Below are 27,139 nucleotides of genomic sequence, written 5' to 3'. Positions count from 1 at the left end.
GCATGTTGCGTTTCACTCCTGGTACTAGTTTCCATTCATGCAATATATTTTTAAATGACAAATTTCCACATTTTGTCTTTCTGTAACCTAAACGTAGCTTAGCAACATCTGCTTCCATGCCATCTCCACTTTCACACAAGTGAAGGAGACATGCCAAGTCATCCTCATGGAGAGGTCACTTAATTTTGGTTTGTAAAGCAAAATCTCCTGCGATCTCCATAATTACCAATCAATTTTACATAAATAGCAAAATTAAGCTCCATTATTCTCATTTACCACAAAATTAAAGGAATTAATTAAACATGGGAAGAGTGCTGATGTCTGCCAAATCGTTACTTCCAACAGATAAAAACAAATTCAGGAATGATATGCAGACAGGAGAAGAAAATCAGCTTTCCATCCAGCAACTCGGTGAACTATTGCAACCAAGACTGTAAACAACAATCAGTGCACCAGGCTTCTCTATCTGAACACTGGGACAAGAAAGACACATTCTTTGTTATGGAGGAAAAAACAGCTCTGAAACAATCCCCTTGTTTTTGTTTTTGCAAAATAGAAAAGGCCCTGGGGACTGGTAACAACAGGCTTCAACAAGAATGGTTCTTTCAAACTTTGATTTGTCAAAGGACTGCTGCTCTGTAATTACCATGAATGGTTTTAGCTAAACATCTCAAAGGAACAAAAGAGGGTGCAAACATTTGGAGACAAATTGTGACCACAGGAAATCTTTGCAGGTGGCTGAATAATAGGGGGGACAGAGACTTTCCAAAGTGGTGGAGCCAGGGTTGGAAAAATAGGGAAAAACTGAAGTAAGCATTGAAGAGCTTTGAAACTCCAGCATCTTCTCCTGTCCTAATGAAGATGCATCAACAGGCTGGTTCTGAAGTTACAGTCATAAGACAAATGCATTACTGCAAGCATTGTTTGAAAGACACTTGCAATTACAGCTGCTCTGAAACAATGAACTATATACTGTTCCTTAAATAAACTGAAAAATGATAACCTCTTTTAACTGTCGTGGTATAGTAGAGAGATCTTCATATCTTCCTTAATGAGATTTTTATTGCCAGTGTAAATTTGTCTTGAACTGAATTTTTGTCTTGGGAACTCTGAATTATGTTATACCGAGTTGTTCCTGGTAAGCATGCAGGCTTGCACACATTTTTTGCTGTGAAAATGGCTCCTTCTGGCAAACTGAAAGCAATTGAAGCTCAATTTAATTAGCTGCCTTCTGTAAATATGCCATTATTCTTCTAGCTCAGTGCTGGAGTTATATTTACAAAGGGAACAGATAGCAATAATTATTTTGGGCCGTAGTTAGTCAGTATTAGTTAATGCCTGAGTGTAATTGAGAGGAAATTAAGACAAGTGTAGTCTTTGGGGGGGAAACAAAAGAATATATCAGTCTACATCAGTATAGACACTGCACCTGTATGTTCCTTCTTGGGCTGGAATACATAGAAAGTTTTAGCTAAAAAAGCAAACGTTTACCCTGTGCTCTGGAACCAGAGAGGGTTAACAATAATCACTTTACATTTTCGTTCATTAAAAATTTGGTGGATTTTTTTAAATAACTCTTGCCAACCTTCTTCTCTGAGTTTCTATCTGCTTTTCAAGTTACAGTCCCATTGCTGTATTACTCCTCACAGAGGAAAGGAGCACTGAGCCAAGCAGCTCAGAAAGCTGTAGCAGAGGATCCACAGCTTGAAGACGGCAAGCTGCTTGGAAAGGGTTTGCAGACAGTGTCTGAGAGCGCCTGCATGGCTCAGGACAGGGGGAACCTGCTCCAATGACATTTTCATGGATCTCTGAAACGAGATAATACTTTCCAGTGCCCATCTTAAGAGCGAACATGATTCTTCAAACTAAGTAACTGCCCCATAGCCCTTTTCATGGGTCTGGATACATTATTCAAATTAACTCTCAGAACAGATTAGTTTAATTGCATCACTATGTAGATGCTTCTATTTAGAATTAAAGAGGCCTTAATTCAATTTACCTTAATCCACTTCCGAAGTAAATTATAGCAAATGAAGACTTCACTAATTCTGAATGACTGTTCACACTTAGGTTAAATGCAGTTTAACTAATTCTCTTCAAATGTGTGTATCCACTTAATTTCCATTACTTTCCCTTTATGTCACCACAACACATTTCCCCTTCTTTGGGCTTGCAAGTGTCAAACTGTAAGTGAAATACTAAAAAATAATGAGTCAGATACTGCATTCCTTGATGGAGCAAGAGTTCTTGAATAAATTTATGGGTAATTTTTTTGTAGAAGGGCTAGCAAATTGGGCCCACTGTTTCCATGCTGGAAGTAGTTGCCAATGAACATTGTAGGGTGGAGGATGGTTTTGAGATTAGCTTATCGCACTAAGCAATAGAAGACAGTGTTTTGAGATTCACATTTCCAAGAAAAGCTCCCTCTGCCATACTGGCCAAGCCCAGTGGGTATGTGACAGCTGAGGAATGTGCCCAGGTCATCAGCATCAACCTGGCTGGGATCTTGCACTGACAGCTGCTGTGCTAAACAGCTTCTGGCTCCAGGGCTCACTTGCTTGCTGTGCTGCCTTGCATGATGGAGAAACTCCCTCCCCGGTCCTCAATCTCCTCTAAGACATGGTCAGGAACCACTTGTTTTCACCTCCTCACTGCCCATCGAAGTCATTGGCTCAGGATCCTTCAGTGTGGTCACGAACAACACAGAGAACAGCGTGAACCTGGGCCATGATATACACACTGTGCCTCCCCACATGAGCACAGGGCTTGCACAGGTAAGTCATGCCAGCCGTACCCCTCTCCCCTCTGCCCCCGGGCAAGGCAGGATGCACCAGGGCTCACAGCACCCTTCTCCCAAATGCACTGCTGTCCACAGCCTTCCTTTAAACTTGCCTTGAAATCATGGGTTTCTCACTGTGCTTAATGGTTGGCTAATCAGCACCACTATAAGCAGATGCACGACACTACCTAATCTGCAGGTGGCAAGTTAATGGGGTTTGAGTAGCAAGACACTGACGAGCCAGAAAGTACCTAAGCTCCATTGGTGCTACTAACTCCTGTGCTACTTCCACGTGGTATAGAGCTCTACAGCAAATCAAAGGACCCCCAGGGTACCTATTCAATAAGGAACAAATTCTCACTTCAGCCATTATGTAAATGAAATGCTAAAAATTTTCTTTTGTTCCTCTGAGGTATTAGTACTACTAATGCGAAGTGCACAAACTTCATAATCAAGTAAAACATTATCTTGTGGTACTTGCAAAGTGCCAGAAGTTTATGGGCTACATCTCTGGGAGGCTCGCAATGCTCACAGAGCTTTAGATGTCCTTTTACCAAAGTTCAGACAAAAAGTGTTTTCATAATTTAAAATTCTGTTGTAAGGTGGGATGGGAAATGGCATGCATCTGGCATGTAGCTACTTAGAAATGAAGAGTTAGTACAATAACAATAAAAAAAGATCTAGTGTATCTGAGCACACATGGTTTCTCCTTTGTGTAACTTATGATTTCAGAGCACCCTGCCAAAGCTGAGCTGAACTATGAATACCAACTATTTTAGTCTTCAAGAGTTATAGTGCAGGAAATTCACATCTCTGTATTCTTTCCCCTAGCTGTCACTCAGGCTGCTCCTTGTGAAAGACCTGAATCCAAAAGCCAGCTTTGGACATTAATTTGACAGCAGATGTATCAGATAGATTGGACCCCCATTCTAGCAGTACAAAGCCAGAATACATTGCCACAGTGCAGGCTGAATTGCTGTAGTGCCTGACTTACAGCAAAACAGCCTCTCTTTGCCCTGGCTAGTGACACCACTGGTCCTGGACTGGTGAGGATCTGTCCCAGGGTACTGCAGACCCACAGGCTCTCACAGATGCATTCGTCCTGATGGGCACGGCAGCCATGCTCTGCAATGAGCTATACGCAGCACAAGGTTCATAGGAAATCAGTAAGTGTGACTTTCATCTAAGCACCAAACTCCAACCCAACAGCAGACTAGAGAGAACTGCCTCTGAACAAAGCCTCATCTGCTCTTGTGGCTTCCACCTGTTGACAAAGTTGATAAAACATCCAAGACAGATCCTCAAAGAAACAACGGATACTCTAATTGGATCATCTCTCCCAGAAAATACATCCATCACACCCAGCATTCAACTAATTTAAGTTTCTTCCCTCCACCCAACTTTAACCAGAGCCCTTAGTAATAAAGTTGAGTGCTACAGCTATTCTCAGCAAGACACAAAAGCAGTCCTAAGCAAGTGTCATCAACAATGCCCCAAGCGTGCACCATGTCAAAATATCACAGTCCACCAGCCACACTTGGAAATTTGGCTCTGGCCTCCACAGAATCCCACTGAGAGCAGGCGTAGGATGTTCTAGCACTGAGAAAGGACATGCAGAGACTGGGGCACAGAGTGCAGGAGGAGGAAGGCAATCCTATTCACTCCAGGTGTTGGCATGTGTTCAGACTCAGGTGAGACTGCAAGAGAGGAGCAGGTGGTGGAGAAGGGAGCGCTGTGTCTAAATGAGATACCTGAAGATGACAGATACAGATGATTGCTCCCCAGAAAGATGAACGGCAACTGAGAGTGCAGATGAGGTTAAGGGGCTGGGGAAGGTGAAGGACGCGAGGTAAGGTTTCCAGAGAGGGAGGCTAGGACAGAGTACGGAGTGGCTTTCAAAGTTGGGACACAGACTTGATGGAAAGTTGAAAAAGGGTTCAGAGCAGGTAGCAGGTTGAACCAGAAGCAGCAGAGACACAAGCTTGACCTAACTGCCAAAAGCTGTGAAACAGCAGTCAGGCAGAGAGCCTGGGAGTTGCTGGTTACTCCTCCCAGCTGAGCGGTAGCTTTTACCAAGCAATGCATCCACAAGAAACGCTACTTTCCATACCTCAGAGTAATTCCAACTAGAGCATTAAATGGTTTTAACACAGGAATAAGTAGCAGTGGACTGAGAAGGGCTCCCTGGGCAGTGCCTCCAGGCTCCTGCAGGACTCACCCCCATAATCTCTTTCACGCGCTGAGGATGCTCCATTGAAAAGTCAGCTCTGGTTTTTTTGCCTGACTGCTCCTAGCAACACTTGTCCCAGAATTGCCCTGACCAGACACGAGGAAGCTTCCAGCATCCTGAATTAATTCATGACAAATCTAGCCCCTTTGTTCTCCTGCTAACATTATCCTCAGTTGAAACAGCTCTTCCCCACCTGCTTGGGGTTTTGCCCCTTGATGTGCCATAGAAAGCAAACTAATCCCTTCTCAATGTTTGTTTTGCTTGGCTAAGGAGGTCAAGCTGAAGTTATCTATTTGTTAGCTAAGACTTCATAGCAGTTCTCATTAGTTTTTAAATAGAGCTAAAATGATGTGATAGTGGCCACTGTTTTTTCCTGCTACAGGCAAAAAAATAGAAATATAGACACCTGGTGAATGAAATACATACAGGATGGTTAACACAGCAACCCAAAGCTCACTTCTACTGCTTACCTTGTGCAACCAGGTAGGACGGTTGAACAGAAGCCAAATTTAGCCCTCCTGAAATGGAGGGAATCCTGCCAAACAGACATACTTCGCTAGTATCAAATACCTGTGTTCAGAGGAAGCTATTTACATTTCTGTTAGGTCTGCTTTGCAATTAAAAACTTCTAATGCTTTTGAAATGCAGCTTTATCATTGAACACCGGGTATCTTGGACACAGAGACAGAAAAATGGACAGCAGGATACTGTAGAAAGAGGTCTCAGCAGTGCAGTCTCGGAGGGTAGAACTGGAAGATGTCCAAAGGCCAGACACTGGAGCAAGGAAGCTGGGAAGTAAGCAGAGACGCACAGGCACCAGCAAGGCACAGTGTCCACAGGCAGCTGGCAGATGATGCCATTGCCCCATAAGTGAGGTCAAGAAAGAGAAAAGAAAATCTGCGAAGGGCTGAATTCCCATTAGCTTGCAGGGGCCAAATGCTGACCTCTTTTATTCCAGACTTACCTGGGTGCAGTAACTGTTCCAGATGAGCAGCAGGTGGTTAAGGGCAGGCACAGGCATGAGTACATAACTTGGAGCAGGCCTGTGCTTCGCACAGCAGCGGAGCTGTCTCAGCTCCATCACTGGAATATAGACGAAAATGTGCCATTAAACATGTTACTCCGCTCAGCACTGCCATATATAAAAATGTTTTTCCAAGATACAGTTCACTACAAAAAGAGTTGAGTACATTTCTCTGTCACAGCAAGAAAAAAAAAAAAAGGGTAGTTAGGTTTAAAGGAGAAGAAAGCATGTGCCCTGCTTTCTGACCCCGTTTTTTGTTTATTTTTTGGATCCTACACCATATTTTTCCTTGTTTTCTCTTTCAATTATTTATTAAGGAAAAAAAAAAAGAGACGGAGAAGGGTTCTCTTCTTGTTTGTGCCAGTGCTCATGGCTGCTGCTGTGGGAATACTGCTAACAGCAGCTACTAGTGTTTTATTAAAAATAATAAAGTATATCGTTATCATAAAATAGCAGTGTGATCAAAGGATTATTCTCTTATGCCCTTGTCTCAGTTTTAACTGTAAATTAGAGCTTGGATGAAAACAATCTACTGTAGAGCATATAAAGTTTTGAAAAGCTGATATATTTCTATATAAACTGTTCAGTTAATCGCATATATATATTACAGAACGCCCCCCTCCCCGAAACTGGGAATCTCATATATATTTTTTTATACTGAACCTTTTATTCTGTATTTTATAGATGCACAGGGGGCCGATCGGCTTAACTCTATTGACTTTCATAGTGCTGCTCTGGATCCGGCCCTGCTCCCAAGGCAATGAAAAACCTCCCCTCTGCTAGCAGCCCTCTTGAACAGGAACACTGCTCCATCTGCTGGGCTCCCGCACAAGGGACACGGAAAGGGTGAGGGCTGAAGGAATATTCAGCGCGAGCCATAAATTCGAGGCATATTGATGCCTGGCACTAGGGCATTAAATCTGTCAAGTCAGCCAAAGTCAAACGTGGAGAGCGCACACTGTGTATCTTCCTAAAACACGCGCTGTCCTTCTGGCAAGTGCCGGGATGCAAACGAACAGAAGCGACTGCACACATAAACATCCCTTACACACACTATCATTCACAACTCCTACTCGATGCTCCGTGCAAGCACACACACCTATGCTGACGCTCCTGATGTAACAGGGATAACACATTATGGGTTCCCTCACTGGCTGAAAATCATAACCCCTCTGCAACAACCCATTTTCCAACCTGGTTTGGTTAAAATTATTTGGTTAAAAGCATTGTTGCTTGTTTGCAGATAAATCTTTTTTCTTATTTTCAGCCCACAGCACTGATAGCTCTGAGCTATTACTAACGGACTCTCTTCCACTATTTGCTCTTTTTTCTAGCTTCTCATCTATATATATGATAGGTTACATAGTCAAAACAGACCTGAGCCACAGCCAAACACATCTTCGAGCTCTTGATCTTTCCAATGCAGGCCAGTAGTATCCCTTTCCTGCTACATACTCATACTCCTTTAAAAACAAGTGTGAGTTAGATGAATAAAATTGTGTCTTTCTCCAGCAATGTAACATGATTCCTAGCTTTTACTTTCATTAAAAATAATCCAGTCACCAAGCCAGGAAACATGAAATTACTACTCTACCCTTAATTGGTTTAGTGGTGGACTTGGTAATGTTAGGTTAATGGTTGGACTGGATGATCTTAAAGGTCTTTTCCAACCTAAACGATTCAATGATTCTAACATGGCTTTGCATTGAAACAGTCTGTTTAAAATCCCTTATTTAAAAAAAAAGAAAAAGTCCTTGTCTTGATTATTATTCAAAGTGTATTCAATGATTCAAGTAAAAAAAAAAAAATTAAACATTTGCATTTAACTTCTCTTTTTATTATGTTTTATTCTCTTCCTGCCTTTCTAAGAGCTCAGCCAGTACAAAATATAGGAACTGACTTCCTGGCTTTGTTTTTACTTTCTAACATATCATCACCTTATAGTCAATTCACTTCAGGACCCTTTTTCATTAACATAAAGCGGTAACATCTGGATTGCAAATGCTGCAGGGCAACGTTCATTTATGTAAAAAAATGTCCCTGCTGAAATCAAAGAAACAAAAGAAATTCATTTATGGAGGTGTTTTCATTAACCCAGGGGCTATCAGAGGTTGAGAACAGTATCTAAACAGAGGGACAGTGTGACCTGGTGACCTAGCCGTAACACTTATTGGTAATTTTAAACCCAGAAGTTTGGGATATGAATATTGCCAGACAAATTATTGGGGAGAACCTCTTGCAGCAGAAAGCATTTGCAGAAGCCTCTGCTGCTCACCTTCAGCCACCGAAGGCTGCAGCAAGCAGTGTGAGCGCTGCCCATCACACCACCGCAGAAACAGAGATTATCTGGGAGTTCACTGATCCACAGGAGGAGAATAACAGGTGGCAAGTGAAGGGAGCTCAGAGATGATGAAGTGAACTGTTTTTATGTATCCAGGATGCATAGTAAAGCAGCAGTCTTAATACTTACCCCTAGCATTAAGCATTATATTGATGGAGTGACTTTTTGGTCAGAAGCCATCTGCTGTTTCTGCAAGAGTCTAAAAGAATTTGCAAAGCTGGCTATCAAAATGGGAAAAGTTTCATTTGGCTATGGGTGTTTTCATGAGGCACCAGACCAGCAGCAATACCAAGACACAAAATAAATCCATTTCTGAAACAAATCAGAGCACACAAGGCATGAGGCATCCTGTTGCTGAGGCTCCAGGGTGATGGAGAGTGACATTTGCTCATATTAGCTACCCTTTGAGATGCAGAAGGCAAAGGTCTGGTCTTTCTGGGAGTACTGGGATAATTCCTGGTGTTTCCAGCTCTGAGATGGGTAGGGGTTAGCACTTGCTGGGTTTATGGATTTCAAACCTGGTAAGGAGAGATGGGAAAAGGAGAGACAGCAAGTCAAGGGCAGTTTGGAGGGGAGCAAGGATGGAGCAGGGCAGGAAAGAAGGGCAGCAGGGAAGGCAGGAGACTGGGGTTATTAGTTACTGCCAGCAACTGCAGCACGAGCAGTAAGAAGTCAACCAGACAATAGCTGCCATCCCATCCTGCCGTCTGAGGAATGAGGTGTTGGGGGCCAAGGCACCCCAAGGACCCTTGAGCACGGCTGTCCCCTGCAGGAGCATGGCACTGAGAGCACTTCTGGCAGGGGAGGGGCAGGATCTTGTGCACATCCTCTGGGGCTGGACTGCAAAAAGAGCCCCTGTATCTTCAGGATAGGGAGGGGAGGATAGGGTATGGAAAGAGACCGATGTGCTTTCCTCGGAACAAGTTAAAAATTAATATACATCACTCCACCAGCTACCTCCATGTGCCCTAGTCTGCTGGCCTCTTAGTTTCAGAGCGGTGAACACACCATATGCCAATGCTCTGTGGTCCTGACTGTGCTGCGGAGGCTGGGACATTGTGGGCATCCCGGGTGTGTCACAGAGCCTGCTTTAAATGCCACAAGAAGTACTCAGCCATGGAAGGACACACTCAGGATGTGGCGTGCCCCAGGGTGATCGCCTTCACCAGATGCGGAGGGCATTCGTTCCCCTATCATCCCCACCCCTGCAGTTGCCCCATGCAGAATAAACAGCAACATTTAAAGGTGAAACAGAGTCTCACAGACACGGTGTTACGTAGCCCAGGCACTGGCAGCATAAGATAAGAGCCCAAGTCACAGGTAGGGAGATGGGCAGCCTTTCAAATTTTCAAGAAGGTCAAGGCAACGGTGGAGGGAGGGTGAAAGACAGGACAGCCTGGCAGGAGCAGTCAGGACTGCTTCTCTGCTGTCACTCCCCTGGCACAAAGCAGCCAAATCCCTTCAGTTGTCAAACGTGCACTATGCTATTGTTAATGATGCTATTACTTACCATATGTTTAGCAGTATGGCTGGATTTATTCAGCTTATTCAAATGCGGGATTGAACATTTCAGTATAGCATGCGGCCTCAGGCTCAGGGGGGTTTGAACTGTGGGAGAAAGCAAAAGCTATTGAAGAGGAGGAAAAATGTTAGTTACTTAACAAGGTCAATAGCATAAATTCTTATTTTGTTTACTTCAGAGAGCACAGAAGCCGGTGTTTACACCCTGTTTCTGTTAATTACTTTCAGAGGAGGCTGTAAAATCATTTGCTCTCCTACCTAAAATTGTGCTTTATGCTGCTAAAAAGAGCTTCCAGCCATTTCACCCAGGAATTACTACACTCTGTGGACAGATAAACTGATACTTTTATATCATCATAGATGGGGTCAAGCTGTAATATTCAGAGCCAGTGCTTGCAGGACCTGGAACATTGGTTCAGCCACTTGAAAAAGTAAAGGTTATTTGTAAAATTTAGATTCAGGTTCAGCTTTCAAACTTCTTCAAAGATTTGGGTTATCCAGTGAGAAGAGCTTGTTAACAACTGGCTTGCTTTGGTTTATCTCTAAACCACAGGTGCTCAAAACCTGTAGCTCCCATCAATTTCATATAAACCTGTGTTCTGCATGTTTGAAAAGTAAGGCCTGGTAATTGCTGAAAGTAGCACAACAGTCCAGAAAAACTTGTAAATAAAGTCTTACTAAAAATCATATTTGTTTGAAAGAGAAATAAATCCAAGAATTGTCTTGTTTCCCTTTGCCTTGCTGCTGTGAAACACCACCTATCTAACCCATACAATATCCCCATTGGATTCTTATGCAGTACAACCAGTTTAATTCCCAAGATATCTTATTACCAGAACTTGCTCTGGTAAGCAGGTACTACCATCTTAGAACATCCTGCAGATGTGGCTGCTTTTACAGAAGAATGCAGCACACCAACTTCTTTTACCCCTGCCAGTGTAACATCCTGGCTCTTCTCCGATGTATCCAAGCACAGCTCTAAATCCATCACCAGCCCAAATTCTTATTTTTATTCTTGCAGTCCTGCTGACAATAGTTGACAGAAAGGAAACATCTTCCAAAGTTATCTTTAAAATACCATTTTATTGGGACTTCTTAATAAAACCAGTAAAACTAAGAACTTGTATAAAATGCAAATGATGCCAGCGGATTTGCAGTTTGACTGGATCACGTAGCAAAGAGAAAAGGAAACAGAAAAATTGCAGATTGGTAACTGTAAGCATATTATTTTCCAAAGCAGCAAGAAACCTTGCAGGACCTCTCCAGCTATTTAAATTCAAATATCCTTCAAGATATTAACTCATCTCAGAATAAACTGTACTAGTTCAATGCCCATGAACTACGCCTTTACTGCCCATAGTTTCCAAGGAACAGACATGGCAGTAATTAGTGGGGCATGAAAATCAATTCTGATGACTCAAAAGACAATCTGTGATTGTGGAAGTGACAGTGCCTGGAATAACAAGGAATACACTTTGCATTCAGAACAAGACAAACTCTCCCTTTGACTACAACCACACTTATGCGACACCATCATTTCAAACCAAACAAGAAGTACCTCTGAACCCAGCCATTACACGGAACTACCAGGTGAAACACCATTCCTGAAAAGGGGGGGGGGGGAAGGAGGGAGGGGGGCGGGAAGCATGCCGAAATCAGTGCTGCAACACCAGCTCCTTGCCTGGCTTTCATGAAGCTACCAGAGCTCTGCCTTCACACTTGAGGCTGTCCGAAATAGCACCTCCCTGACCATGTCTGACACAGTACACTTGGAGCATTCTACATGAAAAAGGAAATTAAGATATGGCCCTTAATCCCTCTAATCCTCTGTTTGCTTCTGCTAAAAGGGTGTAATAGGTCCATGCTTGCCAACCAGTGCATTGACAATACAGGGAACGGAATACTCACCTCATGCAGAGTACCAGTCCAAACCAATTCCAGTTACAGGTCTGGGAACATGATGTCCCAACATGCACTAGATGACGGGAGTATTTCATATCTCGTTTTAGTAGATCTTCAAAACAGAAAGTCCATCAACTTCTTGGAGACTAAAAGGTACTTCGGCAGAGAAGAGTAGCCATCAAGCAAATTTGCAACAAAGAGCATGAACAAAACCAGCAAGTTTCTTCTGCAAACAACATCACGTGCTCTCCATAGATAGCACTGTAATTTACCCAAAGCATCACTAGCCCAGCTGAGAGGCTCCTATTTCACAAGAGCACACTGCACAGGCAACCCTGAGAGGCACCTAATCAATGGATAATACAAGGATGGTTCTTGCAGCACCAGATCTTGGTTAAAACAGAAAATGTGTCTTTTTCAGAGCGGCTGCAAGGCCAAGGTGCTTTGTAGTGTATACAAAACACTCAGTAAGTAACTTGATGTCTTTACCACTATGAGCCAATACAGCACAATCATTTACAAACAACAGCTCATCAGTAGCTGCCTTCATTACTTTTACCTTCACACACAATGCTGCAGATGTGGGGCCACCAGCACTATGCCAAATAATGGAGAAGCAAATCCTCAACCCATTTGTAATTCTATTTATAACAGCAAAACATCCTCAAGGGGACCACAAAGGGAGCTGGCAGCTTGTTTCAGCCCCCCAGCGCTGCTGGCACACTGCTCCTCAGCCAGGCAGGACCAGCCCCCGTTGTGCAGACCAGCCTCTGACTGCGCTGCTTCCCCACGCTGCTTCAAGCATGGCCCCATTTCCATTACAGCTGGGATGTAAAAGATTGATTAATGGCGTAAAGAAATTCCAGGCATAAGGGTATCAGAGTAAGCAGAGAAATAGAAAACTGTCAGTTATATAGAGCAGGGAGAGAACAATGCTACATGTAAAAAGAAATTTTAATATGACATTTCCTTTGGGTCAAGATCTAATGCCCGGCTTAGTGAGGTAAAAGGCATGAGGAAAGAACAGTAACAGATGCAAAAGCATCTGGGACTGAAAACAAGACCAAAGAAAAACAAAGAAAAGGGGGAGGGGGGGAAGAAACATTTCAGATCTTAAAGTAGAAACTTAATAGTAGCAGGCTGTTCTTTAGCAAAAATACTGCTTTGATCTGTCATATGGGTGTGCTATCCCAAGCATTTCAAAGAAATCTCTTATCATTGTGTACCTGCCTCAGAGAAATCATACCACTGAAGGAACAAAAAGGTTGATTGTTATTTTAATTGAATTTGTTTTCAATTTATTTTCAAGCTGTCTGGGGGAAACCTTTTACACGTGCATTGTTTGATTTGTTTTTAACTTTGGTTCCATTATCCTAATAATGAAGCTTTTAAGGCATTTTAAGAAGCCTGTTTGTCAAAAACGTTACTTACATTGATCAGATCAATACCTACGAAAGCGCCTGAAAGCAGGAAATAAATATAGATTAAAAAAAGCCAGCATCATTTTACAGAACTTGGGTTTTGTTGTGACCTCAGATGCTCAGCATGAATTGCTGACTTGATCTCTGCCAACATACACATCCATGAGCTAATGTGCCAGGGGATTATTTTCCAGCATCTTTTAATGCAGGCTACCTGCATGCGGTCTCTTTTTCAAAGGTGCTGAACACTTCCAGCTCATGCTGCTCCCTGTGTTAAGCTCTGGGACAAACCAGGACAGAAGGACTCCTTGAATGAGATTAACTGTAAAGCCAGGATTTGTGCTACAATAGGTTAATTGTTGGTCTCTTCTCCCAAGTAGCTAGCGATAGGACAAGAGGAAATGGGCTTAAGCTGCGCCAGGGGAGGTTTAGACTGGAAATTAGGAAAAATTTCTTTACGGAAAGGGTGGTCAGGCATTGGAACAGGCTGCCCAGAGAGGTGGTGGAGTCACCATCCCTGGAGGCGTTTAAAAAACGGGTAGATGTGGCACTTCGGGATATGGTTTAGTCTGGTCTACCCTTGATTAGTCTAGAGTGGGCTTGGTAGTGTAGGTTAATGGTTGGACTGGATGATCTTAAAGGTCTTTTCCAACCTAGATGATTCTATGATTCTATGATTCTAATTAGTCTTCTAGGTAGTTAGCTAATAGTTCTTTTCAATTTTGTAACAACCCAGAGGTGTATGAGCTGTGGAGCTGCAGGGAAGAGCATGCTGCATGTGGAAAGGGATGCTGGGCAGCTATGCTCTTCTTCTGCAGACTCCCACCAACTCCGACAGGCTTTGGGATGAGGCCCTGAACTGCAGCCTCTCTTCTTCCCACACAAGCCCTTTATGCTGACCCGAAAGCACAAAAGGATCCTATAATCCCCTGCTCAGGCCAGAGGCATCCTTCCCTGCTGCTCTTCACACTCAGACCCAGGGAGCTGCGCTCTGCCCTACCGGACCTTTTTGCAAACCTATTTCTTCTGCCACCCCATTCGGTGCAGCGGCACTAAGGGCAAGGCACTGGGGAGCCACGGGGCAGGGGATGGTGGGGTGGGAGCCGGGATGGCGGGGTGGGAGCCGGGATGGCTGCGTGCCATGGCACGGCACCGCTCTCTGCCCAGGGCAGCTGCCAGCCTGCAGAGCCCTGAGAGCTCCTCGCCTCCTGCTTCCCCCACATCCATTTCTTTCAGGTCCACATGCAACCTCCTCACTACCCACCTCCCTCCCACTCTTTGAATATATCAAATCAGGCAAAACATCCTATCACACAAGATATTGAAGGGCGTTTTTGTTTCTTTAAAGTGTGCTTTTGTGTTACGACAAAAAGGTTTTCAAAAGGTGATCTTTTCACTTCTGAGCTTTCTTCTCCAAGTGATATCCACTTCATTTTTTAAAGATGTTTGGAGCTTTTTAACACCTGGAACTAGTTTTCATTCATAATAAAAAATTCTCAGCTAATCTTTTAATGATCACTTTCTTTAGTGCAGTTTTAGCTCAGTTTGCCTGTGTTGCCTGATGTAACAGCAGTGGCTTATACCCAGCTCTTAAATGCAAAAAGTGAATGTATGAATGAAGTTAATTATTTCTTTTCCATGGTGGTAAAACAGCTGGGTGGCATTAGACAGACAGGCTTCATTTTACATTATTATTTCAGTGGAGATCTATTAATCTTTCTGAATATGAAATTTTTTAAAAAACAGAAATGAAAGAACCAAAATGACTTGTAATGAGTTGTTTCTGTCACTCCCTTCCCTTTCCTCTAGCCCCAAAAAGGAAACAAACTGTCAACACCATTAATTTTTAAAATGTAATTTTGAAATTAATATTGAGTTGGCTTTTGGAAGATGGGACAGTTTTAAAAATTAAAGAGCAGAGTACTAAACTGAGTACTTTTTCAGAGTACAGAGTATTTCTGTTTGGCCGCTAAACTATAACTGCTCATTCCATCTAGCCAATTTTTCAGTTTTACTACTGATCCAAAATATCCATGATTTACTCAGCTCTATCTTCACCTAAGTGGCAAACCAGAAGTCTTAGTAATCTGAAGAGGAATCTATTTAACGTATGGTCCTTAGGGACCTGTCATTAGTCACATGTTTGTTCAGCATAAAGTTTAAATCTTAGTTCACTGAGAGACCATATTGCAATACAAGGAATAAGAATGCCTTATGGCCATGGGACTCATTAGACAGCCAATACAAGTAGGCATAAAAGCAGAAATGCTAATGTATGTACCCTGGGCCAAATTTAAACCCAGGGAATGACACCAAGAAAGTTCATTGGAAGACACAGGGAATCTCTCAATGCTGCAACAGCGCTGTTGTAAAGTTGTGCCAAGGAGTGACTGCAGTTCATGTTCTGCATCCAGTGGGACAGGTGAAAGCCACAGCTGCAGCTGTGTCTTGGGGCAGGTCTCACCACACATCTGCCCGCAGGCATGGTACATGAAAAACAGCTCCAGCCTCTTTTGTAACAGGTTTTTCATATCTCCTCATGAAAGCACTGAAGTTGAAGAGTGTTATTACCATGTCCTTAGATTGCACCACCCCTACCTGTATCAAGGAGCACTTTACTGTTCAGGCAGTCCCCCTGAGACTGATTAAAGCCTCAGGAAGTATTAGATACGCAGGAGGGAGCAGCATGGCCCAAAGTAACGCCACTGTCATATGTGGGTCTTTTGAACAAGGAACCTCTATTGCTAGACCTGAGAGAGTAACTCCATTAGCTGGCATGAGTGCTTTGCTGCTGGCCCGTGTTAACCTGCTGCCAGCAAGGCAAATCTCTGCTGGGGCATATCGATGTGCACCAAATGGAGGATGGAGCCCTGACATCCTCACGCAGGTCTGGGAGAGCAGGGACATGCACCACAGCCATGCAGGGACTTCATCCTACACCCCAAGGGTTTGGTAGACCCCGGGTTGAAGGCTTGGCCAGCCAACAAGACCCATGCCATCAACAGCCACGGGCTCTGGCGGTTAGTTCACTGGCTGGTGTCTGTACTCCTCGAGCTAGAAAACCTTCACGACTCCTCAATCACAAAGGAGGGAGGACACGTAGGGCTGGCCTCGCTGGGTGGGCACTACCACCACCCTGGCCCCTCGACATGTGCACAGGGCATGGGCCACAGCCCCAGTCCCCTGTTTGGGGCCAGGAGCTGTATGCCAGCCTCCCCGCTGTCCTCACAGACCTCTGATTTAGGTGCCACCACCATTGCCCTCCCACTTCTCCTTTAATTTCTGTTCCCTGCTGTTCGCAGTAGTGAACAATGATGCATTACAATTTTCAGGTGCCTAAGGCTCAGAGAGCTTTCCTAGATATAATCAGCAGAAAAGAAGGATTTTGCATTGAAAGCCAGTGCCAACATCCCTGCAGTGATAACCATCCCTGTATAATTAAAACGAACATTTCATAAAATGTCATCTCCAAGCAGCATATTTTAGATAAAAAAATAAAAAACATTTTCAAGATCAAAAGAAGAGAATTATAATTGGGAAAGGGCGGAGGTGGGGGAGGACAGTGTGACAGCCCCAAGAAGTATTACTATTATTATGAGGCAAAGTTTGCTAAAATGCCAACCGCTCGCCCACAGTGAAAGGAAGCACCAGTTTACTTGTTAATCGCCTTAATTAATTAACTGGCATTGTCTTGGATTTCCTGAAGCTGGGTTTACTGTGGGAATCAATTTTAAAGAGCTTCCAGAAAAAAAAAATTAAATTTCTGCTTAAAGACTTTACAGATTGGTAAACAAGAGCCTGCTACCAAACCATTTGGACAAAACTACGGCCGTGATTTATGGAAACACAGTCTTTTTTCCCATAGAGTCTGTTGTGATCGGCTATATTGACCTATTGCACAGCACAAACTTCCCTGAATTAATCCGTCTTTGAACTATAGCAGCTCTGTTAGAAAAACACCCTGTCCTGATTATAAAATTGGCACCAAAGCAGAAGCCGGCATCACTGCCATGTGCTGTACCAGGGGCTCTTACTGAAACCCCTGCTTCTTTCCACCGCTGATTTGTTCAGTTCCATACACCACCCACCGCTGGCCTTCCCTTCTGCTAGGATGGAGGGTAATTTGGCAAGCCCTTGCTCCCTGTACAAGCACTTACAGATGGTGACTGAGTTTTCATTACCAGGCCTGTGATCTTCTAGACTTTCTCAATTAAATGGGTATGAAACAGGCCCTGAGCTTTCTCATGGTCGTCTGAGGCTGCTCCAGTTCTTAGCATGCTTCTCAAGCATCATCTTCCCGAAAGTCATACTAATATACACGATACCTGCTCTGTACCTTCTGACCACAACATCACATTAGACTTTCTCCCATCCAACCTGTGCTCTAAGTCTTACTTTAATTGCTGTTTCCAGGGTTAGCGATTCCCACTCTGTAAACTTGACTACTGATCTCTGGCTGTAGTAAAATGGATCTTAAAATTACCTGTTACATGAAATGGTAACTGTGAAAGCACACACACAAAAGTTTTCATATCTTGAACTTAAGTCTTCTCTTCCTGCGTGCATCAGGGCCCTTTCTTTCCTGGAGCTCTGCAGAAGACTTAGATGTGGGATAGTACTCACCTTACTGTAGACTTGACCCATCAAGGCCTGGCACACAAAACATCCCTTGTCATCACTGGGGAGAAACAGGAGATTTTAGGGTTTGTTTCATCTCCCCTGTCTTACGCATCTGTTTTTGGACAATGAATAACAAATGCAAAGTACCAGTTTCCTGCCATGGACTGTACTAGAAGCTGCATGTGTCCAAACTAAGATGAACACATCTATGTCAGATTAGGTCGATCTCCCCTTTTGAGTCTAAATGCACTGCAGATAAATATAGCACAACATGTATGACCTTATTAAAGTTCTCCATTAGTAAAACACCCATCCCATAAATATGGGATGCATACTTCTTTCAATAATGGATTTTAAGTGTTAATTTTCATGTCAGATTCTGCTCTTACATGCGTGTAACAAGACAAGAGGGAGTAAGGGATTCTTCCCAGCTCGGTCATTATAAAGAATAGCTGGGTAGAATAGGCCCCTTCCAAAAAGGGGCACATAGAGACGGTTGTTCCCTTTTCCAACATGGTCAGCACCACAAAATGGGGGTGGAGAATGCATCCCTCTCACCTGTATATAAACATCTCAGTCCCTTTCTGCCTAGAGGGGCAGGAGAAGATCACAGCCTAGCAACATTTTTCTTCTCTATTTCATGGAATGGCTCATTTGGCAATGGCAAAATTTTCCTTGAGAAAACTATATTCCACGGAAGAAGGGCTCAACAAATCCTCAAAAAAGTCTCAAAGAGAAAGCTGAATGGAAAGCACACATAGCCATTTTTCATCGGCTTTTTCTAATGTGCAAATAAAACAGTTCCCCACTCCTCCTGGCAGAAGCAGAAAAGCAACTAATGAAGCAATGCTGATCTCCCAAAAACAGAGAACTTCTCAGAAAAATCAGACAGAAAAACTGCTGCAGCCTGCCTGCCATGCTCACGGCTCATGCCAGGTGGTTTCTTACCCTGCCAGGCGCACTAGAGAAACTGCAAGGAAACCGGTAAAACCCATCGTGGGGAAGAGGGAGATTTTGCAGAAATCCCTGCACATCTCGACCCCTGAACATGCACTTCCACACAGGATTGAGAGTGAGATAGTCCTCTGTGCACTGGTGCCTGGTTTGGTATGAAATGGGTCCTCTGGTGCTGAATATGGGCACTTAAGTAAGAAGGAAAATTTTGGACAACACAGCAGAAACTCCATCAACTGCAGAGACCTGAGGAGGGACGAAAGACACAGTGTGGAGGTAGTGCGGAACAGAGGGAGAGAAGGGAAGAACAATGTGGCCTCTAGAGGGATGGCCTGCATTTAAGATTAGCTTGTCATCCTGCTGCTCCACTGACCTTAGAAAGGACTCCTTTCTCAGCACAGCTCTTTCCTACTTGTCTGACTGTGAAATCCTCTTGAGGAACCTCTCTAAGCCAGAGCTGGTCTCAGGGCAGTGGGGAGAACCGGGAACATGGCAACACTGATGCAGGGCCAGGGAGCCACGTGCTGCCGTGGACTGTCTGGGCACCGGCGGTGGGACAAGGGTGTGCAACACTGCAGTTTGGTGTCCTCGGCCCACCTGGAGCTGCAGCAGTCCTGGCACAGCTGGGCAGGCTTCAATTTGCACCCACCCACCCTCACAGCAAGCGAGCCTGGGCACACTGTAGCTTGTCTACAACAGCCACTTCTCTGAATATCCAGCTGCTGGTTATTTCCAGAAGACCAATGCATTACCTTTTGCGAGATTTGACTGAAGCTGTGCAGTGAATCTTGTATTAACAGAGGACATCCCTAGCACTAGCAATTGAGTCCTTGTCACTCAACCAGGTGACCAATAGGAGGCCAGGAAAGGAGCTTAAGAGGCAGAAGAGAAAGTAGGATAAGGGGGACTGGCAGATATTAGGTAAATACTGGGGTCCCAGGCAGAAATAAAGAAGCCCATGCTGGGAGTGCACTTAGGAAGGACAAGTCTGCATAGATCAAAACAGGAAAGTTCATTATTTTTCTAATGTGGGAAATCAAGTTGCAATGATGGATGCTGGGTAACCTACCCCCACAGTCAGGGTGTGTCCACACACCATGAGCAGCTCCCACCCTCTCTCCCCTCTGAGACAGGTCCATCTTTCATGGGGACAGGAAAGGTGTTCAAAGTCTTTCTTCACCATTGAAAACTCTTCTAGTCATTACTGACCTATCAGGGCCAGATGATACCTGAATAATCCTGCACAGCAGGGAAAATTGCTTCTGTACAATTAGCAGAGCTCTCCAGCGTTATGGGGCTTTGCCTAACTTCATCTCCAACAATATGAAGTTTCACCTGACAGTTTGGTCTTTTCTCTGCAAAAATACTCTAGTACCAACACAGAGACATGGATAAGTCATGCACTGGCCCATTACCCAGCTTAGTGTTTGGTTTAGCTTCAGCAGTTCAGCTGACACATGCATCTTTCTTTGATTTCCTTTCTGCAATCTTCCATTTCCCTAGTGTCCTTCCTCCTCCTGCCCCACCTCTTTCCATCACCACCCAGCCCACTGCACACACTCTCCATTCACAGGCAGGGTTGCATGTGATGCCCTGCTTGGGTCACACAGACCCCTGTTCGGGCTGTGCTGTGCCTCACTGTGCAAATTATCAACACCACCCCCCCCCCCCCAAAAAAAAAAAAAACCAAAAAAAACCCAAACACCATACCAAAAACCTATAGGGGTATTGAGTAGGATACACTAGACATGACTGGAAAGGGCAAAACAGCCCAGAGAAGAAAGTGGGAGCTGATGTAGTCATGTCACATCCAGCTTTTTTACATAGCCATGTACTGCCTCCTGTAGCAATGACCCAGCCCATTGGATCCACTCAGCCTTTCTTTCACCTTTTTAGCCACCAGTCATTGGTAATCTGTGCCATTAATCCTGCCTGTCACTAAAGCTACAGCACACCTGCACACTGCAATACTGTACAACAGCTGAATATACTGCATAAGAGCAAGAATCCTCTTAATGGACTTCTGCAGCAAGAGTGGTAAATGGGGGTGTTCCCAGCTACATATATCCTAGTGAGAGGTAATGAACAGCACTCCCATAGCATTTTGATAATAACCTCAAATAGAGTGAAGAGTTCAGCTGGGAGGGGTGATTTTTTTTTTTTTTTTTTTTGTAAAAGTTTGATGAGCTTTCAGAATCCAATATTTCAGAGCTTGCTCGTTGCTAATTAAGGGTTAGTATACTAAATTAGCAGTAAATTAACATTCATTTCTCTGCTAGTACACTAGAGCTGCAGGAAATTACCCAAATTATTCAGGTAGTGACATTCATCACTGGGTAGAATGACTGTAGCTTAAACAAGATTTAGTGTTACTCTGTAGCTAATATTCACAGCTGCAGTAACAGAGAGGCAGGCTCCCTCATTCACAGTAATTTTGACAGTGTAGGGTGCCGAGATAGGGTAAAATGTTCATCTGAGCTGTTGATTATTGAGGCAACAGGACATGACAGACCATGCATTGCTGAGAGATCACTGCATGCTTGGGGTGTAAATGGGGAGGCACCTGGCTGGCAGCTGCGAGTGACCGAATGCTGCTGTAAAATGAAAATATCACCCCAAAAATATCTCTGTGCAGTTGCTGGGGATAATTGATGCTGGTGCAGCATTACTTCAAACCAGTCATAAAGCTCCATCTGTAGCTGCAGCTCTATAGACATTTCATAATTATGTTTAATATTGCAATCCCCTATTTCTAGGGAGGATTTGAGGATCTCTGCGCATTTGTCTAAGTGATGAGCGTTTTATCTAGGGCTTAGGAGCTTACCTTCCTCCTTGGGGGAATAGAAGTTGCTGACAACCTTCAGAGCACTCCCCAACCTCCTTTTAGGTCAAACACAACTAAACTGTAGCAGCCTGAAGAACCTACCACCAGACAAGCTTTTGGTGGTCTAGGAGAGAGGTAGTGGACACCTTACTGCAGCCATATGCCCACATCCCAGCAGACACCTTTCCTGATCCATCCATCTTCAAGGAAAAAGGTACACTTGAAATGCAGAAGCCTGGAGCTTACTGTGTTCCCAGGCCAGGTGGTACCCAGTTGATTTGGCACTGGGGAGGATTTGTACCACCATTATCCACCCTGCCCTAGAGCAAACAATGTCCTGCTTCTTTCACCAGCTACCCATTTGTAGAATATGCCTTGAAGAACTTCAAGCCAACATGTAAGATTTATGAAGAGTGTAAAACTTGCAGATTTGGGCTTTCCTAGGCACTCTGTGCTTTTCAGCATGCTGCAAGCAAGGTGCACAGGGAGGGAAGGTCCCTGCAGGAAGAACACATACTGTCCATGCCCTGGTGCAAATCAACAACAAAGGAGCCAAAAAGAGAGAGGAAAGCAAAGAACCTGCTTGAGGATGGTGGCAAAGGGAGAGATGGAGACTCTGAGAACAAAGTGCTGTTTTTTTCTTATTCACTAAGGCTGTGTGTCAAGGACCAAAAGCCCTTAATATTTGAGAAACTCTTCAGGATACCATTTTACCCTTGACTATTAAGAACACAGTCACTTTGTAAAATGCATATGCCTGAATAGACACAGTTACAAAGACAACACAACGAATTCCATTTGATCAAAGAAGTCCATCTGCTGTCTGAAGCCTTGCGCAGAATGGCAGCAGGGGTTTTTACACTCTATTTTTAAATTTTCCAGCACTCAGACTGGGGGAAATGAGCTGTTCCCCTCTGCAGATAAAGTCCCAGTCTAAAGTGGGCATGTTTTTAAGCTCACGGATGGAGGTTTCAGATGCCACCACTATTAATTTTCGCTCTTCTGGCTCTGTTCCTTGTCTGCTGCTGGCAATCACAGTGGGATCAAGAATGAGTCCCAAAACAGGAGGAAAAGACAGTTGTCTAGTTGTGCTTTTTACATTCTCTCACAAGCAGCCCAAAGCAAGGATGATAATGCATATCTTAATTAACTAAGGCCCTCCACAAACTGCCTGGGGCAGGTTTTTATAGATACTGGCTTCTGGCTGGACAACTGGCAAGCAGACTTTTACTGCCTGGAAACAAAGGCACTGCAAAAAGCCAGTAAGTTAAATCAATGTTCTATTAATTCATTTTTAAAGTCTCACAGGAACATAGTACTCTGTGTCCAAAAATGTTCCAGAGCTCTAACAGCTGTACTGCTAGCATGGGAAGCAGAAGAACAGGCTTCTCAGATGTCGATGTGTGCAGGAACATTGCGCTCTCCAGTTTAAAATCCACTAGGCTTCATATAAAGCTAGTATCAGCCCACTTTTGTCACCCAGCTTGCCCTTAAGGTGAAGGATCACCAGATTGCTGTGCTGAGAAGAGCTACAAACACAAAAGAAGCAAATCTCTAGTTTATGGGGTGGGGGAACCCCCCAAAAATCCCACAGTTTGTGTCTCTATCCTCTTTATCCTTCATGGTACAGGGTCCCCACCTATGTGCCTTGATGCTGAGCAGTGGCAGAAGGAACAAATCCCCTGTCACCCCTTTGCAGGCACTCCTGGGGGGGGGGGACGGGGGACGGTGCAGAATAAGAGAAGAATCTATTTACTTGCTCCTTTGCCACCTGCAATGAAGAATGAATTTTGCACAGTGGTCTCAGGAGGAGCAGCTGCTGCCTCCCCTCCCAAAGGGATGAAGTTTGCTCTCCCTCGGTTTCAGCCTTGTGCTGCCAGCCAATACAGAGAGGGCAGCAAGGGAACTGAAGTGCCCTAGGTCTTTTCTAGCATTGTTTATCCTTAGGGAGGTGGAAGGGGCAGGACTGCTTCTCTCATTAGCCATGGCCTCATCTGAGCCCCTCGGTAACGGCTGTCTGCCTTACAAAGCCCTTCCTGCAGGACCTAGTTACTGAGAGCCTTGGTGGAAAACAGCTCTTCCAAATGTCAGTGACTGCTGAGGGGAACACGGACTAAAACCCGAGACTACAAGAAGAACAGATGAACAGAGAAACCCAGATGTATTATTTGGTATCGAAGCTGTGTTATGATGCCATGTGGGGCAAGAAAGCTGGCGGTGCACAGCACTGGGGCACTCTGCTGTGCGGTGACTGCACCCTGACCTGGCCCCGTGCCCAGCCCCCTCCTTGAGAGGAGCCGTAACTGTCTCGCCCCCCATTTAGTAACGCTGTTCCCCAGTAGCTCACAGAGTCTGTACATGGGACTGGAGGTTCACAATCCCCATTTTGCAGAGGGCTGAGGTTGCTGCAGTGACTTCCCTAAGCTCACCCAGGAGGTCTGAGCAGAGCCAAGAACAGACCGCAGGTTTCCCGTGTGCCAAGTTACCAGCTCTACATTAGGCTAAACTGTCCGACAAGCATAAAGCGCCTCAGAGCACAATTTTTGGGCACAGAGTAGGAACTGCACAGAGCAGAGCATCTGTGCCGGCACTGTACCTCAAGCTCAGCCTGGTCTGACTTTGCCTGTCCATCTGTACCCTCTCCTTTCCCAAAGGGGGCTCTCCAACCAAACACCACTGTACATTTTGGAAGGATTTCCATCCCATGGATATTTCATACATGTTTTTAACTTTCCAAGTTTTTAAAATGGGAAAAAAAGAATGTCTTGCAATGACAAATAACGTATGCTGTGACACTGGAAAACATGCAGCATCTTATTAACAAAAGCTGTAGAACTAGTCTGTTACAGGGACTAAGTCAAAGTGCCAATTTTTTAAATGCTGTTTACCAAATCAAACAGGCATTCTGCAGTCCACCTGTTTCTAGTGCCGTTGACTTCACGATAGCCATTTTCTGAAGCCAGAGAAATAATTACTAGACCAGTTTATTGATGGCAGCTGGTTTGGAGTGAAAAAGTCCAAAATGTGCAATAATTAAAGACTGTAAAGGATGCAAGCTATTAAAAGGACAAAGAAAGTAAAACAAACCAGTCCAGAATGGCCAAATAGACATCTTCCATGGGAAGCAAAATCTCTCCTCCAAGCTGATGTATTCACAGTCAACTTACAGGGAAGTCAATAAAAGTGGGGAGGGGGAAAACCACAGCAATCTGAACTTCTACACTTATTATTTTTTATCCAGGAATTATAGCCCAGCCCTTGCCACTAGCACAGGATTCAAAGTGCTGGAGTCAAGCAATGGCCTAGAGACCAACCTGTGCCAGCTGCTTCAAAAGGCACTGTAAAAATCCCATAATGGAGGATTATGCACCAGTATGCCTGAGGGAGAAGCTGTGTTTAGCGTATGGCCGGAAGTACAAAGGATGAAACTCCAGCCCGCCTAACTGTAGATGATATTGCTAATCATACAAACGATGTCAATCTGTCGGTCTCAATATCCTACCTTGTGGCAATGAGTCCCATAGGCTAATTAAAACTTAGGTTAAAAGTGCTTCCTATTAAAGCTGTTCAATCCATTGACTTCGAATTTAATTTGATGTCTCTTTTTTTTATTATCCAGGAGATGAAAAAGCCATGGCATTGTTGTTTTATTTATATCCATCATAGCCTGTCTCTCAGTGGCACATTCCACATATTGTTCTCCCTAAAATAAACAGACCTAACCTTTGCAGTCTCTGCTTGCATGCAAATCTTCACACTAAAGTATTTTCCATGCCTATGATTAGGTTTGTTGCCCTTCACTGAACCTCTTCTATTTCCTGCTCTATCATTTTTTAATTAGGGTAACCAAACCAAACAGGCCTCTCAAGGTGAGGCCACATTGCCATCTCTAGAACACCACTGTCATATTTTCAGTGTTGTCCTCTATTCAGCAAATTAATGTCATGCCATTTCATATTTATGCTTTCCTGATCACCACTCAGACCTGAGCAGATGTTTTCCATTGAGCTCTTCAAGATCTTCTTCTGAAGCTTACCCCATTATAAGATCAACTGTTCCATCCAATGAATAGTAGCTTCCTTTTACTTACATTGCATTTTTCTATCATTGTTTTTATTAATATAGCCTTGGTAAATTCAAAGGAAACTCTTAATCATGTTTAGATTTGATCAAGTTTTGAAGCATCAAATTTCACCGATTTGTTACTTACTGTCTTTTTCAGATTGTCATAAAATACTGGGTACAGGCTCAAGAGGTGCCTACCATACAAATGACTGTACATGTAATTACTGAAGCTCTCCATGGAGATAAGATTTTTGAAGAATGCATGTATTACAACATAAATAAAAGCCTAATTTGTTTTTAAAGCATTTTCAAATCTCAAACCTCATCTTTCTGCACCTGCACCACAAGCCTACAAAGAGGGAAGTGGCCTCTGTCACTTCCCAGGGTATGTTTACACGCACAGCACCAAACCAAACACACCCAGCTCTTCTACCTGCTCTAACACAATTTTCAAGAAAGGTGAACACGACAGGCTTCAAAAGGATTTTAAACAAAACAATGTCAGCAAAGGCTTCATCACCCTATGTACCACACACTTCTATAGCCTGTGAAGAGAAATACCCCTTCTCAGTGAAATTCTAACCACATGTGGTTTTTGAATGCAGAATGTCTTTTTATAACGCTATATTCGTGCTCACTGCCATCCTTCAGAGACTTCCTACAGAGTGGATGCTTTTCCCCTCAAAAGAGAGTGTTGAATTACTTTAGTGGGAATCAAGTTTCTGAACCTCCACAGGAGGAAGAAGAGCGATTAAGGGAATCTTCAGCAGTTTCACATCTAGATAAAAGTCCCTTTCCAAGGATTTAGATAGATATGTTCCTACTAGAGAAATATTCCCAAGTTCTTGGCAGCAGCCTCCTTCAGCCATGGACAGGAGGCATTTTGCCCTTCAGATTGCTGAAGAGCTTACCTCAAATGACTGCTTAGTGCTGTGGTTGTTGGCAATAGCTTCTGGGATGTTATTAATTACAGGAGTTGATTTAAAAAAAAAAAAAATTCTCCTGCATATGACATACTAAGTTGTCACAAGTTACTTATTTCTAATGACAACTTCTGCATATTAGATAAGAGTCCAGAAGCATAGCTGGGTGTTATTTGAAAAAGCTGTGTTTCTGCTGGGAAGGAAAAATCATCACATTTTCCAGAGATCAGCTTTCTAGAAAAGAAAAATGCTACTTTCCTTTTAGGACAAAAACAATAGTTTCTACCTCAGCTAAAGAATCCCATCTGCTGTGGGCTCTGAGTCATCAGCTTAATTAGCAAAATTGTCCGAGAGAAGCATAAATCTGATTTGCTCAGAAACCAAATCTACAGTTAGACAAAAATCACAGTCTGCCACTTCCCCTTAAATCATGCTCCTTCCTTGTCTTCAGTTCATTACCACCGACAATTGGCAGCACCTGCCAGCCTGCTGCCGGACAGACACTCCCCAAAATCTCCTGCAGCATCTTCCCTCT

The sequence above is a fragment of the Pelecanus crispus genome, chromosome 7, assembly GCF_030463565.1.
Source record: "Pelecanus crispus isolate bPelCri1 chromosome 7, bPelCri1.pri, whole genome shotgun sequence".
Lineage (NCBI taxonomy): Eukaryota > Metazoa > Chordata > Aves > Pelecaniformes > Pelecanidae > Pelecanus > Pelecanus crispus.
Note: the sequence above shows the minus strand (reverse complement) of the source record.